This window comes from Triticum urartu, chromosome 3, assembly GCF_003073215.2.
Source record: "Triticum urartu cultivar G1812 chromosome 3, Tu2.1, whole genome shotgun sequence".
Taxonomy (NCBI): domain Eukaryota; kingdom Viridiplantae; phylum Streptophyta; class Magnoliopsida; order Poales; family Poaceae; genus Triticum; species Triticum urartu.
The window spans coordinates 698,952,332-698,970,505 of NC_053024.1; positions in this window are offsets into that span (position 1 = coordinate 698,952,332).

Sequence of the window (18,174 nt, forward strand, 5' to 3'; positions counted from 1 at the left end):
GTCTCACGCACCAGAGCAGGTCTGTTTCTGAGTTTTTGCTTGTAATCTGAATTCACTCGCGTAGCTGCCTATATTGCGTCGACTGACTTTGATCTACTTGCTTTCTTTCAGGCCATTATTGAAATGTATTCAATGCCCAACGGGGAGCAAGAGCAAGCTCTGGAAGGCGAGGCGAGTGGTGGCGAAAGTGGCGAGTGCACTTCCGATGGTGAAGGGGATGGAGGAAGCGACGACTCAAGCGATGGAGAAGAAGTCGAGTCGCTTCCTCGCAGGGAGTGGCGATCCAAGCTTAACCAAGAACGACCGAGTGCCCGTGACAAGGCAACTGCTCCGGCTGGTCAGTCTTCGAAGTGCCCTCGGATCTCTTCACCAACCCCGACTGAGAAGGCACCAAAGCACCCCAGAGTTGCAGAGCCGGAGACTCGGAAGGCGTTGCCGAAAATCAAGATTGATATCCCCGTCGCTTCCGCGTGAGTGCCTCTCTTTGCGTTCACTCGACGCTCCACGCCGTTTGTTTTTCTTGTTTTAACTGGATGAACTTTGGAACTGTCAGCGCTGCTACCTCCTGGACCTCAGCTTACAGGGACGAAGATGAGGTGATGGAGGATGCAGTCACTTCTAATCTGGGTATGATTCCTGCCATACTGTCTTCATTTTGCTCGATTCAACTACAACGCGTACCATTGGGTGATGTGATTTTGACGATTGAACTTTGCATAGCTCCCAATGTTATTGACCTCCCTGATGATGGTGAAGAGCCCGAGAGGCCTTCGACGAGGAAAAATAGGCGAGCTCCTGCAAGCGAGGCGCTATAGACGACGCCGAGGGCGGAACCAGTTGTTCAGGACACTGGCGACGTCAATCGGGGTTCTGTTACCTTCACTGAGCCGCTGTCGAGTGCCTTGCCTTCTTCGTCGACTGCTCAGGCCCCTGTCGACCCGCCTTCAGTTTTTGCGACCCATCATGTCCCAGAGGATGAGGTGAATGCTGCTAAGGAAGCCATACGCCAGGAGGGCATTATGATGGAGAAGATGAAGACGGTGCGGGACGCCAGCCAAGCCGCCTATGATGCCAGCTCGGCTCTCCAGAGCAACGTTCAGCTTAGTTGGTCGCCGCTTGTTCTATTAGGATATGCTACCTGAAGGTTCTTTCCGAAAACCTTTGCATCTGTACACCCACTGGGTGCGTCGATTGAATTTTTGGACTAGTGGGGGCATGCTGAGTGCACCCACTGGGTGTAGTCCACGAGACTACGGTGGACTGCTGGCAGTCGGCTGTAGTCTTTGTATTTTGCCGAATGTATGAACCGAACTGGTAGTTTGTCTCTTCCACTCGACTTCGGCGGGCCGGTCGAGTGGGATCAGAACCGGTGGGGGCACGCTAAGTGCACCCATTGGGTGTAGTCCCCGAGACTACGGTGGACTGCTGGCACTCGACTGTAGTCTGAGTTCTACTTTCTCTTTTTTTTTGAACTCGACTTCGGCGGGCCGGTCGAGTGGGATCAGAAACGGTGGGGGCACGCTAAGTGCACCCACTGGGTGTAGTCCCCGAGACTATGGTGGACTGCGGGCAGTCGACCGTAGTCTTAGTATTTATTGCCTTTGTTGTTTTTTGCTGTAAAATTAACTTCTCCCCTTTGATTTCAGAAATCTTGTGATCTTGGAGCTCGCTTTGCTGACTTGGAGAAGCAGCAGATTCAACTGAACCTTGACTTGGAGCTGGCCAGGACAGAGCTGCAAAAGGTCAGAGACGGCGCCGCAGGTAAGACGAGTTTGTCGACTGGTCAGTTTTAGGCTTGGTACCCTTCTGCTATTTCTGAATCAATCATCATTATTTGCAGAAAAACTGAGAGAAGCTCTGGCGAAGAAGGATCAGGATTGGGCCGCTGCTCGTAAGGAGACTGACAACACCGCTCTGGCCGAACAGAAGCTGGCTTCGGTCGGCCAGTTGGAAGAAGAGAATACCAGGCTGAAGACCGCTCTGAATGACTCCAACAAGGAGTTCTCGCGCTAGAAGAAGGCGAATCTCGTCCAGGGAGAGAAAACGGAAGGCATTGCTCGCAGGAGGGATGATCTAGAGAGCTATCTGAGAAGTCTTGCCAAGAAGCTGTTCATCAAGCTTGAAGGTGCACATTCTGTTCCGACTGACTTTTTTTTGAGTTGACTCAGTGTACGAAAATTGACTTATCCTTGGATCGTGAATGCAGAGTTTTGCCAGAACTTTAAAGAGGAGACTGGGCGGATCGAGCCTGGTTTGGATCCAATCAACTCTCCCGTGAAAGATGAAACTATCATGAATCTGCTCCGTCTGGAATCTCACATCGACAGTGCCATGGACTACTTGGCTCGACTGAAGGTCGCCATGTCGCAGATTGACCCGGCACTTTGGCCAGAGGCTGTGCTCTAAAATGATATTGAGTCCCTGATGACTCGACTAAATGAAATCCCCGACCGAGTGCAGGAGTGGAAGAAGTCTGCTGCTCGGTGTGGCGCTGACGTGGCTGTGTCTTCGGTTCGTGTCCACTTCAAGGAGGTGCGACAGGACAAACTGGCAGCAATCAAGGTCGCCAACACCCAGAAGCATGACTTACGAACCTTTATGGAGACTTTCATCGCTGCAGCCACTCGGATAGCCGACGGCGTCGACCTGGATGAGATCGTCAAGCCTGCCAGCCCTCCTCCCGTGGAGTGAACAAAGACTTATGTCCCACCTTAAATTTGCCTCGGAATGCCGAGTGGTTTTTGTAACCGTTAAACTTTTTCGGGCTGCATGCCCGAGTACTTCGATCTATGATCTGGCACCTTTGGAATTTACCTGAACTTGGTTTGCCGTTGAATATCTTTATGAATCTCCTGCTTAGTGAACCCATTCTTCATTCGAGACAACTTTTGCATTCGCAGCGCAGCTCCGAAGGAGAGGGAAGCAGTCGACCCATGTCTTGTATTTGTGGCGAAGCTCCCCAGGGGAAGGCGGCGGTCGACCCACACCCTGTTACTGTGGAGTGGGACGGAGCGCACATTGTATTTGTGGCGAAGCTCTCCAAGAGAAGGTGGCAGTCGACCCGCCCCTCGTCGTCCTTGAGGAATGAGATGTGTTTCGTACTTAGGCGAGTTCTAGACTGCAGCTAAGCCCCCGAGTGGGAGGATTGCTCTCCACTCGGTAGGATTTTTCCAAACTTAGGCGAGTGCCGGACTGCAGCTAAGTCTCCAAGTGAGAGAACTTAGGCGAGTACTGGACTGCAGCTAAGCCCCCGAGTGGGAGGATTTCTCTCCACTCGGTAGGATTTTTTCAAACTTAGGCGAGTGCCGGACTGTAGCTAAGTCTCCAAGTGAGAGAACTTAGGCGAGTGCTGGACTGCAGCTAAGCCCCCGAGTGGGAGGATTGCTCTCCACTCGGTAGGATTTTTTCAAACTTAGGCGAGTGCCGGACTGCAGCTAAGTCTCCAAGTGAGAGAACTTAGGCGAGTGCTGGACTGCAGCTAAGCCCCCGAGCGGGAGGATTGCTCTCCAGTCGGTAGGATTTTTTCAAACTTAGGCGAGTGCCGGACTGCAGCTAAGTCTCCAAGTGAGAGAACTTAGGCGAGTGCTGGACTGCAGCTAAGCCCCCGAGCGGGAGGATTGCTCTCCAGTCGGTAGGATTTTTTCAAACTTAGGCGAGTGCCGGACTGCAGCTAAGTCTCCAAGTGAGAGAACTTAGGCGAGCGCTGGACTGCAGCTAAGCCCCCGAGTGGGAGGATTGCTCTCCACTCGGTAGGATTTTTTCAAACTTAGGCGAGTGCCGGACTGCAGCTAAGTCTCCAAGTGAGAGAACTTAGGCGAGTGCTGGACTGCAGCTAAGCCCCCGAGCGGGAGGATTGCTCTCCAGTCGGTAGGATTTTTTCAAACTTAGGCGAGTGCCGGACTGCAGCTAAGTCTCCAAGTGAGAGAACTTAGGCGAGCGCTGGACTGCAGCTAAGCCCCCGAGTGGGAGGATTGCTCTCCACTCGGTAGGATTTTTTCAAACTTAGGCGAGTGCCGGACTGCAGCTAAGTCTCCAAGTGAGATAACTTAGGCGAGTGCTGGACTGCAGCTAAGCCCCCGAGTGGGAGGATTGCTCTCCACTCGGTAGGATTTTTTCAAACTTAGGCGAGTGCCGGACTGCAGCTAAGTCTCCAAGTGAGAGAACTCAGGCGAGTGCTGGACTGCAGCTAAGCCCCCGAGTGGGAGGATTGCTCTCCACTCGGTAGGATTTTTTCAAACTTAGGCGAGTGCCGGACTGCAGCTAAGTCTCTAAGTGAGAGAACTTAGGCGAGTGCTGGACTGCAGCTAAGCCCCCGAGTGGGAGGATTGCTCTCCACTCGGTAGGATTTTTTCAAACTTAGGCGAGTGCCGGACTGCAGCTAAGTCTCTAAGTGAGAGAACTTAGGCGAGTGCTGGACTGCAGCTAAGCCCCCGAGTGGGACGGTTGCTCTCCACTCGGTAGGATTTTTCAAACTTAGGCGAGTGCCGGACTGCAGCTAAGTCTCCAAGTGAGAGAACTTAGGCGAGTGCTGGACTGCAGCTAAGCCCCCGAGTGGGAGGATTGCTCTCCACTCGATAGGATTTTTTCAAACTTAGGCGACACGGATTCGCAGCTAAGCCCCCGAGTGGGAGGCTGGCTTGCCACTCGGTAGGAAACTGTTTTTACAAACTTAGGCAAAGCGGATTCGCAGCTAAGCCACCCACTGGGGGATTTCTTATGCAAACAAAAAACAATAATAATCACTGGGAAAATTATAACGCTCTTGTCTTTGATAAATAAACTACAGGAGTTTTTCTTATTACATCTCATCCGAGTGAGAATTTAAGTATAAAAGGGGCGGAGTAGCTCCGCATTCCAGGCTCGTGGCTCATCAATCTAGCGATCGACATTGTAGAGGTGGTATGCTCCATTGTGGAGGACTCTGGTGACTATGAAGGGGCCTTCCCAAGTAGGAGCGAGCTTGTGCGGTTTCTGCTGATCCACTCGGAGGACTAAGTCTCCTTCTTGGAAGGCTCGGCTCTTCACATTTCGGGCATGGAATCGACGCAAGTCTTGCTGATAGATGGTCGATCGAATCAACGCCATTTCTCTTTCTTCTTCTAGGAGGTCGACTACGTCCTGCCGGGCTTGTTCTGCTTCATCTTCTGAGTAGAGCTCAACTCTGGGAGCATTGTGAAGCAGGTCACTCGGTAAGACTGCCTCGGCTCCATAGACCCGAAAGAATGGGGTTCTTCCGGTCGATCGATTCGGGGTTGTCCTCAATTCCCCAAAGGACTGATGGAAGCTCGTCGACCCATGCACCTACTGCGTGCTTGAGATCGCGCATCAATCGGGGTTTCAGTCCTTTGAGAATTAGGCCATTTGCCCTTTCTGCTTGCCCATTCGACTGAGGGTGAGTGGCCGAAGCATAGTCGACCCGAGTGCCCTGAGAGGCGCAAAAGGCCCTGAATTTGTCAGAATCGAAGTTTGACCCGTTGTCGGTGATGATGCTGTGTGGAACTCCATATCTGAATATCAACTCTCTGATGAAACTGATAGCAGTGCAAGAATCAAGATTCTTGATAGGCTTGGCTTCAATCCATTTGGTGAACTTGTCGACTGCTACCAGCACATGAGTGAAGCCGCTCCTGCATGTTATCAGTGATCCAACCATGTCCAACCCCCAAACAGCGAAAGGCCAAACGAGTGGAATGGTTTTCAGGGCTGACGCGGGCTTGTGCGGCATATTGGAGTAATACTGACATCCTTCACATTTGTCGACTATCTCTCTGGCCATCTCATTGGCTCTTGGCCAGTAGAACCCCGCTCGGTATGCTTTAGCCACAATGGTCCGAGAGGACACATGATGACCATAGGTCCCCGAGTGGATATTGTTAAGGATCATCTGACCTTCTTCTGGTGTAATACACTTCTGGCCGACCCCAGTCGCGCTTTCTCTATATAACTGTCCCTTTATGACTGTAAAGGCCTTGGATCGACGGACGATCTGTCGAGACTCTTCTTCGTCTTCTGGGAGTTCTTTCCTCAGGATGTACGCGATGTACGGTTCTGTCTAGACGGGAGTGATAACCAAGACTTCCATGATCAGGTCGACCACAGCTGGAACTTCAACTTCAGTCGGATCCGTGGCACTTTTTGGCTGTGGGGCCTCTTCAGTGAAGGGATCCTCCTCGACTGATGGTGTGTGGATGTGTTCCAAAAACACATTGCTGGGAATGGCTTCTCTTTTGGAACCTATTTTTGCCAGATCATCAGCTGCTTGATTTTTCAGTCGGGGTATGTGATGAACCTCTAACCCCTCGAATTTCTTCTCCAGCTTTCTCACTGCATTGCAATAACCAGTCATGGCTGGACTTCTGACGTCCCATTCCTTCATCACTTGATTGACCACCAAATCTGAGTCGCCATAGACCATGAGGCGACGGACACCGAGTGAAATGGCCATGCGCAACCCATATAAAAGTGCTTCGTATTCTGCCTCGTTGTTAGAGGAATCAAAGTGGATTTGAAGAACATATCTGAGTTTATCTCCTCTGGGGGGGAGACCAACACCACTCCGGCGCCGGAACCATTTAGCATCTTGGAACCGTCAAAGAACATGGTCCAATGCTCCGAGTGAACCTGAGTCAGCAGTTGTTGTTCAATCCATTCGGCGACGAAATCCGCGATAGCCTAGGACTTGATAGCTTTCCTTGCCTCAAACTTGATATCTAGAGGAAGGAGTTCAATCGCCCATTTTGCCACTCGACCAGTTGCGTCCCTGTTATGCAAGATCTCTGACAACGGAGCGTCGCTGACGACTGTAATGGAATGATTAGAGAAGTAGTGGGCAACTTTCTTTGTGGTCATATAAATCCCATATACGAGCTTTTGATAATCAGGATATCTTTGCTTCGATGGGGTCAAGACTTCAGAAATATAATAAACTGGGCGCTGAACTTTGAAGGTTTTCCCTTCTTCTTCCCGCTCGACCGTAAGTACCGTACTGACAACTTGTCCTGTGGCTGCAATGTAAAGCAGCAAAGGCTCCTTGCTGATTGGGGCAGCAAGCACCGGCTGGGTGGAGAGCAGAGCTTTGAGCTCTGCGAACGCCGCGTCAGCTTCAGGAGTCCACTCGAACTTGTCAGACTTCTTCATCAATTAGTAAAGAGGTAATGCCTTTTCACCGAGACGAGATATGAATCGACTTAGGGCGGCCAAGCAACCAGTAAGCTTCTGAACATCATGCACTTGCACAGGATTTTTCATTCGGAGTATAGTCCCGACTTTTTCTGGATTGGCGTCGATTCCCCGTTCGGAAACAAGAAAACCGAGTAACTTTCCGCCAGGAACCCCGAATGTGCATTTTGATGGATTAAGCTTGATATCAAACCTTCTGAGGTTGGCAAAGGTTTCAGCAAGGTCAGTCAGCAGGTCAGAACCCTTCTGTGACTTGACCACAATATCATCCATGTACGCCTCCACATTCCGACTGATTCGGGTGAGCAAACATTTCTGAATCATCCTCATGAATGTGGCTCCGGCATTCTTGAGGCCGGATGGCATGGTAACATAACAGAAGCACCCGAATAGAGTGATGAAAGCTGTTTTGATCTCGTCAGGTCCATACAGACGGATCTGATGGTACCCGGAATAGGCGTCTAAAAAAGATAGTCGCTCACATCCCGCAGTCGAGTCGACTATCTGGTCGATGCGGGGGAGAGGAAAATGATCTTTCGGGCAGGCCCGATTGATATGTTTAAAGTCAATGCACATGCGAAGTGACTTGTCCTTCTTGGGGACCATGACAACATTGGCGAGCCACTCGGAGTGATAGATTTCTCGGATGAACTCTGCCGCTAAGAGCCGAGCTACCTCTTCGCCAATGGCCTTTCTCTACTAGACGGCGGACCGTCGGAGATGTTCCTTGACGGGTTTTATTTTTGAGTCGACTCTTAGGCGGTGCTCAGCCAGCTCCCTGGGAACACCCGGCATGTCAGAGGGCTTCCATGCGAAAATGTCCCAGTTCTCACGGAGGAACTGGATGAGCGCTTCTTCCTATTTGGAGTCGAGTGTTGTCAAGATATGAGTTGGAGCAGCGCTGGGGTCGGTCGGGTGGATATGAGTTGTCTTTGTATCACTAGTCGACTGAAAAGCTGACTCCGTAGCGGGCTTCTTGGCTCACAACAAATCACTCAGGTCTGTAGTCTTCTGGTATTCCTGCAACTCCACCACTGCCATCTGAGCGTCAGCGATCTTCGAAACTTTCTGAAAACATTCTTCCGCTTTCTTCCGGTTGCCCGTAATAGTGATCACACCTTTGGGACCAGGCATCTTCAATTTGAGATACACATAACACGGTCCAGCCATGAAGCGTGCATAAGCCGGCCTGCCCAAAATAGCGTGATAGGCACTCTGGAAGTCTACAACTTCAAATGTCAACTTCTCTTTGCGGTAATTCTTGGAATCACCAAAAACCACATCAAGAGCAATCTGGCCAAGTGATTCAGCCTTCTTCCCAGGAATGACTCCATGGAAACTCATGTTGCTGGCACTGAGTCTGGACATCGGAATGCCTATCCCTTTCAACGTCTCAGCATACAATATGTTCAAACCACTGCCACCATCCATCAGGACTTTGGTTAGTCGAGTGCCTTCAACGACTGGGTCGACCACCAGAGCTTGCCTCCCATGGGTGGCAATATGCGTTGGGTGATCGGACTGGAAGAACGTGATGGCAGTCTGGGACCATTTCAAATAACTTGGTGTCGCCGGAGCAACCATATTCACCTCTCGGTTGATGACTTTCAGTCGACTTTTGCTCTCAACATCAGCAAAAATCATCAAGGTGGAATTGACTTGAGGGTATCCGTCGTCACTGTCCTCTTTGTCCTCAACCTTGTCCGACTCCTTTTCCTTACCTTTGGGCTGCTTGCCCTGGAACTGCTGGATCAAGAGTCAACACTGTCGAGTGGTATGTTTTGGGTAAATGAAATTACCCTCTTCATCTTTCTTCATGTGGACGAGACATGGCAAGTCCAACACATCATTTCCGTCCTGGTCTTTAACCTTTTTGGGTTTCCAAGGCCCTTTAGGTTTCCCTTTAATCTTTCCTTGGGTTAAAGCCAAGGCTTCCCCGGGAGCCGCTGGCTCGGCTTCCCGCTTCTGTTTCCGATTCGAATTGCCTCCGGGTTCTTGGGCGACTGACTTGAGTTTGCCACTCCTGAGTCGATCCTCATCTTCGCCATTAGCGTACTTGGTGGCAATCTCCATCATCTGATTCATGGACATATCCCCGGTTCGACCGAATTTCAAATTCAGTTCTTTGTACTTGACGCCTTCCTTGAAGGCACAAACTGCTTGGTGGTCAGGCACATTCTCCACCGAGTGATGTAACGTGATCCACCTCTGGATGTAATCCCTCAAAGTTTCATTTGGCTTCTGTACACAAGACCGCAGTTCCGTCAGTCCTGCCGGTCTCTTGCGCATGCCTTCAAATGTGGTGACGAACACTCAGGAGAGATCCTCCCAAGTGTAAATGCTGCTAGGTGCTAACTGGTTCAGCCACGCTCTGGCCGAGCCCTCCAACATGAGAGGTAGGTGCTTCATGGCCCCTTCATCATTGCCGCCGCCGATCTGGACGGCCACTCGGTAATCTTCAAGCCAAGTATCGGGCTTGGACTCGCTAGTGAACTTACTGACTCCAGTCGCCAACCTGAAGTTGGGAGGAATCACAGCGGCCCTGATGGCTCTACTAAAGCACTCTGGCCCTGAAACATGTACTCTGCTGCTGGTAGGTGCATCTCTGTCATGATCTTCTCGGTGAGCCCTGTTCCTGTCGACCAAACCCTGGACGAGAATGGATCTCGTGTCAAAGCGCGGCCCTCTAGGGTCGACTGGAATCCTTCGCCCACCACTATGAGGGCGCCTGTCATCCTGCTGGCGAGGCACATACGACCCGCTCCTCGGGGGAGGCGTGGGCACTCGACGTCGACCGTCACGATCGACTTGGTGATCATACTGCTCACGGTTCCCATACTGGTCACGCCGGTCTCCACGTCCCTCACGCCTTGGGGGCGATCTCGGGCTGTGAGCCGACTGGACTGTGTCCGCGACAACGGATCTGCTGTGAATCCTGTTCCGCGACTGAGAAACAGCGGAATTCTGATCTCCTACTGCCCGGAGTAACGCTCTGATCTGCAGCAAGCCTCTGCCAGCCTCTGGCTGGGAAGGCTGAATCGACTCCTCTATACGGGCCGCAGCTGCTAAATTCTGAATTGGAGTTCGATATACCTGCGGGGGCGGGAAGAGCTGACGTCGACTGGATTGCCAGGCACTCGGGGGCGGGAAGAGCTGACGTCGTCGAGTGCTCGCTGGAGGTTTTCCAGTCGAGTGCGCTCGGCCACGTTTGCCAGGCACGCGTCCTCCAAGGCACGAGCCTCGGGGGTCTCTCCAACGATAGGAGTGTGCAGTGCATCCATGTTCCGGCGGTGAAGTTCTTCTCTCTGCAGCGACGTGAGAGGCTCGGGAAGATACTCCTCATGGAGACGCGACGGGTTGCCTCCACCCGCGCCTCCATCGGTACGGGGAAAACCGGGAGGACTGGGCGGTCCATCGACCATCAGAACCTCCGCCGCCGGATCGCTGCTGTCGCACTCGGATGCGGTCTCTGTGGAGCCAGTCGATAGGTCGAACAGGCCGTAGAGGGATTCGTCGGGCTCGATCGTCGCGACTTGGGGGGTGTCCGACTGACGTGCCACCGCGTGCCTCACCCACTGCTGAAGTCTCGACCGACCGGAACGCTTGCGCCGGTGGGAAACGGGGAGTGTGGACAACACAGCAGCCGACCGATAGGGGGTCGACGGTTGCCGCAAGAGAACGCCGCAGACGCACGCGCTAAAATGTGTTGCCCCACGAGCAGGGAGTGCGTCCACGTCGAGCGGAGCCTCCTCGAGCCAAGCAGAGTCGTCGACGATGAACGTGAGTGCACCGAGACGGATCTCGCGGCCCTCCACCGAAACTCCGCCGAAAACCATGATGATTCGGGTCGGAAAAAAGTCGCAACTTCTCCAACAAACGCTAAAACACCTGCCCCATGGTGGGCGCCAACTTTCGTGGTTCTAAGTCTGACAGTAGTGTAGGGGGGTAAGTATGGAGAGGCAAGATCTTAGCTATGGAGAAGTTGTAAGCACGCAAGGTTTACGAGTTCAGGCCCTTCTCGGAGGAAGTACCAACCCTACGTCTCGGAGCCCGGAGGCGGTCGACTGGATTATGTGAATATGAGTTACAGAGGTGCGAACCCTTGTCTCGGAGGAGGGGGGTGGCTTATATAGAGTGCGCCAGGACCCCGGCCAGCCCACGTTACGAAGGGTTCAATGTACATTAAGGCGGGGCATTACTGGTAACGCTGGTAATAAAGTGCTATGATGACTATAAAAGCTATTTAATGACCGACCGTTAGCGTGCGGAGTGACTTTAGGTCTCTTGGCCGTCGAGTGATGGGGTGTCGGTCGAGTGATGCTTCTTGGTCGAGTTTCTTCGGGTCTGTCGAGTGGGACACCTTCAAGTCGATTGAAAGGTGATTTCTTCTAGAGATGTCCTTGGGTAGGGCAGTTAGGACAGGTCCATGACCCTACCCTAGGTACATAGCTTCATCAGGCCTCTCGTGCTCGCTTGTGACCCTCAGCCGTGGCTAGGGTTTCAGGCTGGGCATTGCCTTCATCGCCGGCGCGGCTCTGGTGGACTCCGGCAGCTCCTCTTCGTCTCCTCCCTCGCCCCCACGCGAGGCAAAGAACAAACGAAGTACCTCACCTGGCTCCTCAGAACTCAGGCACTTTCGGCTATCGGAACCACTTCGCTGGTAAGTAACTAGAGATACTTGAAGTAATTAGTAAGTTTGGTCCTTGCTTAGCCATATAATCATAGGACAAATACGTCGTGGTTGCAGTTGTTTGAATCCATGTGATGTTTTTAGGTGCTTCGTGAAAATAGCTACAGTTTTCTGTTTGAGATGGGGATATTCGCTAGATTAGCAAATGCACATTTGATTATGATGTTATGTTGTGTTGTTAGCATGTAGGAATATTATTATAAGCTCCGCAGAGAAGAAAAGCCACGAATTTGTAGGAGCTGGTTACATCATTTATTTGTGATGTTTATGGTTGTAGTGGTTGACGGCAACTATGTTCTCAAGACAGGTTCCGATGATTTGTATCTTTGTTGGTTCTCTGATAGAAAATGGGAAGTTTCTTCATGACCACAATGGGACATCAGTTTTGTTTACTTTTGAACATAATGAGTACATGTTGAAGGTTTGCTCGTCACGCTTCCTCTATAGCCCATATGAGCTTTAGTCGGATCACTGCGTGTCGATGGTATATATATGTGGAACTACCTAAGGTCACAATCCTATATCATTTGTTGATTTTAAATAATATGGAAATGGCCTAAGAGATCATGAAGTACTGTAGTATTATTTTTTATATGATATGTGCCTTCAATTGATCTTGGCTAACCACAATCTCTTGGGACAGATTGTTACATTGCCTGAGATATATGTATTTTGTCTTCAAGGCTTCAAGTGTGGTTAGCACAACATACAGAGACAGTTTGGCAGTAGTGCAATGGGGATCTGGCTACGTCTTTCAAGAGTGGTGTCAATAACGAGAGGCTTATATGACAATGGAGGCAGCGACAAGCACATATATACTCTAGCTTTGAGGCACTAAATTGTGTATGTTCTAAACTTACATTAGAGCTTCACATATCATTATATCATGAGTCAGCAAAAAAATTGAATTGCAAAACTGTACGCTTTTCTTTTGACCATTTGACATCTTAATCCTTTTAGGTTGGCATGGAAGTCTATGAGTGGATTTTTGTTATTGTGTTGAGCCATGCTTTGATCTATTAATTGGCCAATATTTGATGTCATATTTTCTTTAGATGCATCACTTGTAGTTATCCTTTGATTTCTATTAGTTGGCCATTATTTCCAGAAAGATACATAGTGGGAGGAACCCAGCCTCCTTGGAGTTTAGCGCTCCATGGCCGTTGGATCTTTCCTCTGATGCATTTTTGACCGTCCGATCACGAGATGGAGGGATATGGGACGTCGGATCAAACCGTGAAACTGTAGATCGAAACAGTGTCGAAATCCCATGCCACCATGTGTGATTCCAGTGCCCCGCCGAGGGCAATTTCGTCATTTCACTCACAGGAGGATAAAAGGGCTGCTCCCATGGGGACAACCCTGGCCGGCTCTTCTCCCGCTCACTCTGCCTCCTCCTTCCCACATGCGCCTCCCTCTCCTCATTCCCCGCCACCGCCCGGCCTCCTCCCCTCCCGCCGCTGCCCGGCCTCCTCCCCACCCGCGCCTCCCTCTCCTCCTTCTCTACCGCCACCCGGTCTCCTCCCCACTCGCGCCTCCCTCTCCTCCTTCCACCCCTCCGATCTAGCGCCGCCAAACCCTAACGCCCCGCCCTGGCCCCGGCTCCCATGGGAGGGAAGGAGGAATGGCGAGGCGAGGCAAAGGCGGCGGCGTATGGGACGTGGCGCGGGCGGCGTGGCCCAGGGGGTCGGCCTCCTCCCCTAGTCCTCTCTCCTCTGCCCCCAGCGCATAGTCGCGCCGCTCCTCTTCCTCTCCCGCGTCCGTCCCGGCGGCGGTGGCGACTTGCAGGCAATGGGCGAGTCCCTGTAGGAGGAGAGAGAGAGGGTGAGGGCCTCTCGCGCTCGCTTGTGACCCTCAGCCATGGCTAGGGTTTCGGGCTGGACATTGCCTTCGTCGCCGGCGCGGCTCTGGTGGACTCCGGCAGCTCCTCTTCGTCTCCTCCCTCACCCCCACGCAAGGCAAAGAACAAACGAAGCACCTCACCTGGCTCCTCAGAACTCAGGCACTTTCTGCTATCGGAACCACTTCTCTGGTAAGTAACTAGAGATACTTGAAGTAATTAATAAGTTTGGTCCTTGCTTAGCCATATAATCATAGGACAAATACGTCGTGGTTGCAGTTGTTTGAATCCAGGTGATGTTTTTAGGTGCTTCGTGAAAATAGCTACAGTTTTTTGTTTGAGATGGGGATATTCGCTAGATTAGAAAATGCACATTTGATTATGATGTTATGTTGTGTTGGTAGCATGTAGGAATATTAGTATAAGCTCCGTAGAGAAGAAAAGCCATGAATTTGTAGGAGCTGGTTACATCATTTATTTGTGATGTTTATGGTTGTAGTGGTTGACGACGACTATGTTCTCAAGACAGGTTCCGATGATTTGTATCTTTGTTGGTTCTCTGATAGAAAATGTGAAGGTTTTTCATGACCACAATGAGACATCAGTTTTGTTTACTTTTGAACATAATGAGTACATGTTGAAGGTTTGCTCGTCACGCTTCCTCTATAGCCCATATGAGCTTTAGTCGGATCACTGCGTGTCGATGGTATATATATGTGGAACTACCTAAGGTCACAATCCTATATCATTTGTTGATTTTAAATAATATGGAAATGGCCTAAGAGATCATGAAGTACTGTAGGATTATTTTTTATATGATATGTGCCTTCAATTGATCTTAGCTAACCACAATCTCTTGGGACAGATTGTTACATTGTCTGAGATATATGTATTTTGTCTTCAAGGCTTTAAGTGTGGTTAGCACAACATACAGAGACAGTTTGGCAGTAGTGCAATGGGGATCTGGCTACGTCTTTCAAGAGTGGTGTCAATAACGAGAGGCTTATATGACAATGGAGGCAGCGACAAACACATATATACTCTAGCTTTGTGGCACTAAATTGTGTATGTTCTGAACTTACATTAGAACTTCACATATCATTATATCGTGAGTCAGCAAAAAAATTGCATTGCAAAACTGTATGCTTTTCTTTTGACCATTTGACATCTTAATCCTTTTAGGTTGGCATGGAAGTCTATGAGTGGATTTTTGTTATTGTGTTGAGCCATGCTTTGATCTATTAATTGGCCAATATTTGATGTCATATTTTCTTTAGATGCATCACTTGTAGTTATCCTTTGATTTCTATTAGTTGGCCGTTATTTTTTCTGGAGCCGTAATTCTGTTATAGCATTTCCCTGCCTTTTTTTCTTTGAAAAACACCATTGTTCAGAAACTGATTGTGCCAGCAGGATATTTAAGCATAGTTAGGATATATATATTTTAGTTGGCAAATAGTTCTGCCAGTTTTTTTGATTTATCTGTTATGTATTTATTTCACCTTTTAATACTTTGAATATATGAATATACTAGCACATATTGTTTGTTGCTTTGTAAAGTTAACTTCTGTAGGAACCTGATTTGCAAAGTTTAACTTTCTATAACAGTTTGGTGTGTTCCAACTAATCGATGCCCTGCTGGTCCTCTTCGTGTCTCTGGCGGTAGTACCACTTGCCATCCAGCGGCCAATGAGGTACAATGGCACAACTGACATAATCTCTGTTTTTTCCCTTACATTTAAAATTTTGTTAGTTGTCACATACTTATGGTCATGTACTTAATAATGCTTCGACCTGAGACTATAACCACTGTTGTTGTACCGCCTTGATGTAAGGTGGTAGTAAAAGGCCTTTTGATTTTACCTTCGGCATTACAAGCAGCTAATAGATAGGCCCATTGCTTGCATGATGATAAGTTTTGACCACAAGAATGTTCTAACAAATCTTATCCTTGATTGCAACTAAAAGGGAACTGACTAGGCCCCGATCATCTCCTCCTCTGATGGTGCTCCTAGACGTGCTACACATCGCCTACTCGTCTCCTTGGCCGCTTCGGTGCCAGTGGAGTTCATGCTCGTCGGCGGGACGGTGCAAGGTGCAACTCCGACGTGGTTCCTCGCCGGTTGGAGGGCGTTCAGGCGCAACCCCGGCGCCCACTGAGTACTGCCTCGGCTACAACCTCCCTTGGTGAGCTTCATCATCCTTTGCTTCGGCTACTATACGGAACATGGCCGTGGCTATGTTGATATAGTGCTTGTCTGGTTGATGCTCTGTAGTTTTGGATCCATGCTTGATCTCTCTCAGAGCTCAGGCACTCTCGGCCGTCGGATCTTTTTCCTGATATGATCTGGGCCGTTGGATCTCGCCCTCGGTTCACCTCGTCTGTCGGATCAAAAATGAGGCTATTGCAATGAATAGCGTGCGCCCCGGGCGCACCGAATGATGCATGGCTTTGTGATTAACCAGTTTGTGGTTGTTGAATTGTTCTGTGCTGGATGGACTTTCTGTTTTGGCGAGTCCGCTAGAGTTGCTCTTAGCTTGCGCGGGCTATGATGATTGATTATGGTTGATATAAGAATGCTCTCGAGCAATTGAGGCACTTGTGGGTATTAATTTGGACCCCCACCCCTTGTCTCGTTTCTTTGAGCCGTTTTGATCATGTGCTTATTTTAGTGACTCTGTCCTTGGATGGTCATTTCTGATGAGTGATAACCAGGGCAGTTTCACCCTTGTAAGAGCATATTGATCTGGTGATGGAGACACTAGGGGAAGGGTCATGATCGAGCAAATGCGAATCTGAGCCCATTCAAATGAAGTTCTGGTCTCAAGCACAGTGTGCTATGTTTTGCCGTTCTGTATTTGTATTTAGCGCCTCTTTGGTTTGTACATTTCCACAATAATAGCTTCAAATCTCTTTTGCTATTTGAAACTGCAGTTTGTTTAAGGGTCACACATACACATGATGTGTTCACATGTTAGTTGATAACTTGGTGAATTAAATATATATCTCATCTACTATTTATAATCATGGCTAAAGCAAAATTTCTTATTTAAGTTTGCTTCCCATGTACATGTGTTACTGCTTGTGAATCTGTATAGTTCATGAGAACTTGCTGCAGCTCAAAGTAGAGCTGCCACAAAAAATTGTTGCTGAGCTGGCATTGATCCTTGGGAAACAGAGTGTAACACCCCGGATGTAACTTTCCATATTTGTATCCAACTCTTGCCGTTTCCGGTGTTAAGTTATATTTATTTCTCGGGTTCGGGTTTTTGTCTCCGTGTGTTGTTTTCGTTCTCATGCATCTCATATCATGTCATCATGTGCATTGCATTCGCATACGTGTTCATCTCATGCATTCGAGCATTTTCCCCGTTGTCCGTTTTGCATTTCGGCGCTTCATTCTCCTCCGGTGGTCATTTCTAGCTTTCTTTCGTGTGTGGGGTTTAAAAATTTCCGGATTGGACCGAGACTTGCCATGCGGCCTTGGTTTACTACCGGTAGACCGCCTGTCAAGTTTCGTATCATTTGGACTTCGTTTGATACTCCAACGGTTAACCGAGGGACCGAAAAGGCCTCGTGTGTGTTGCAGCCCAACACCCCCCAAATTTGGCCCAAAACCCACCAAACTCTGCTCCATGTCCTAGATCGTTCGATCACGATCGCGTGGGCGAAAACCGCACCTCATTTGGACACTCCTAGCTCCCTCTATGCCTATATATACCCCTTCCTCTCGGATCTCTTCTTCCCCCGTCCAAAACCCTAAAAAAAAAAAGAGATCGACCCCGCCACCGACGGACGTGTCCGGGCGAGCCGGACAACGTCCGCCGCCGCGCCCAGCCAGCCGCCAACCGCCACGTGGCCCTCCTGCCACCACGCCCGAGCCCACATCGCCGGCCCGCGAGGGCCCGGGGCCGGCCCTCCCAGCCGACCGCTCGGGCCAGAGGCGCCCGCACGCCGCCGCCCTTCTTCTCCTCCTCCGGCCGCTGCCCCGCCGCCGCTCGTCGCCTCGCCGGGCCGCCGCAAGCCGGCCGCCGCCGCCCGCCACCGGCCGGCGCCGCCCCGGACGCCGCCGCCCGCGGTCGCCGCCTCCTCCTCCGGCGCCGCCCGGCCTCCTCTCCCTCACCCCAGCAACCTCCTCCCCCGACCGGCGGCCGCGTCTCCGGCGAGCTCCGGTTCCGGCTGCTACAGTGTTTCCGGCGAGCCTCGGGATCCGTGCCGCCGGAACCCTAGATCTGGATCTGACGGTTGACTTTCTCCTACTCCCCCCTGATTTTTGTGCCTACTTTGACTGCTTGTATCTCCGCAACCGTAGCTCCGTTTTGGGCATATAATATATCAAAATCTTCGCCTCGACATGTACATCATTCCATTCCATTGCATCATTTGCATTTGAGTTCATCTTGATGCCCAAAATGCTGTTAGAAGGAGGCTTCGTGAGTTAAATTGCAGATCCGTTAGTTCATC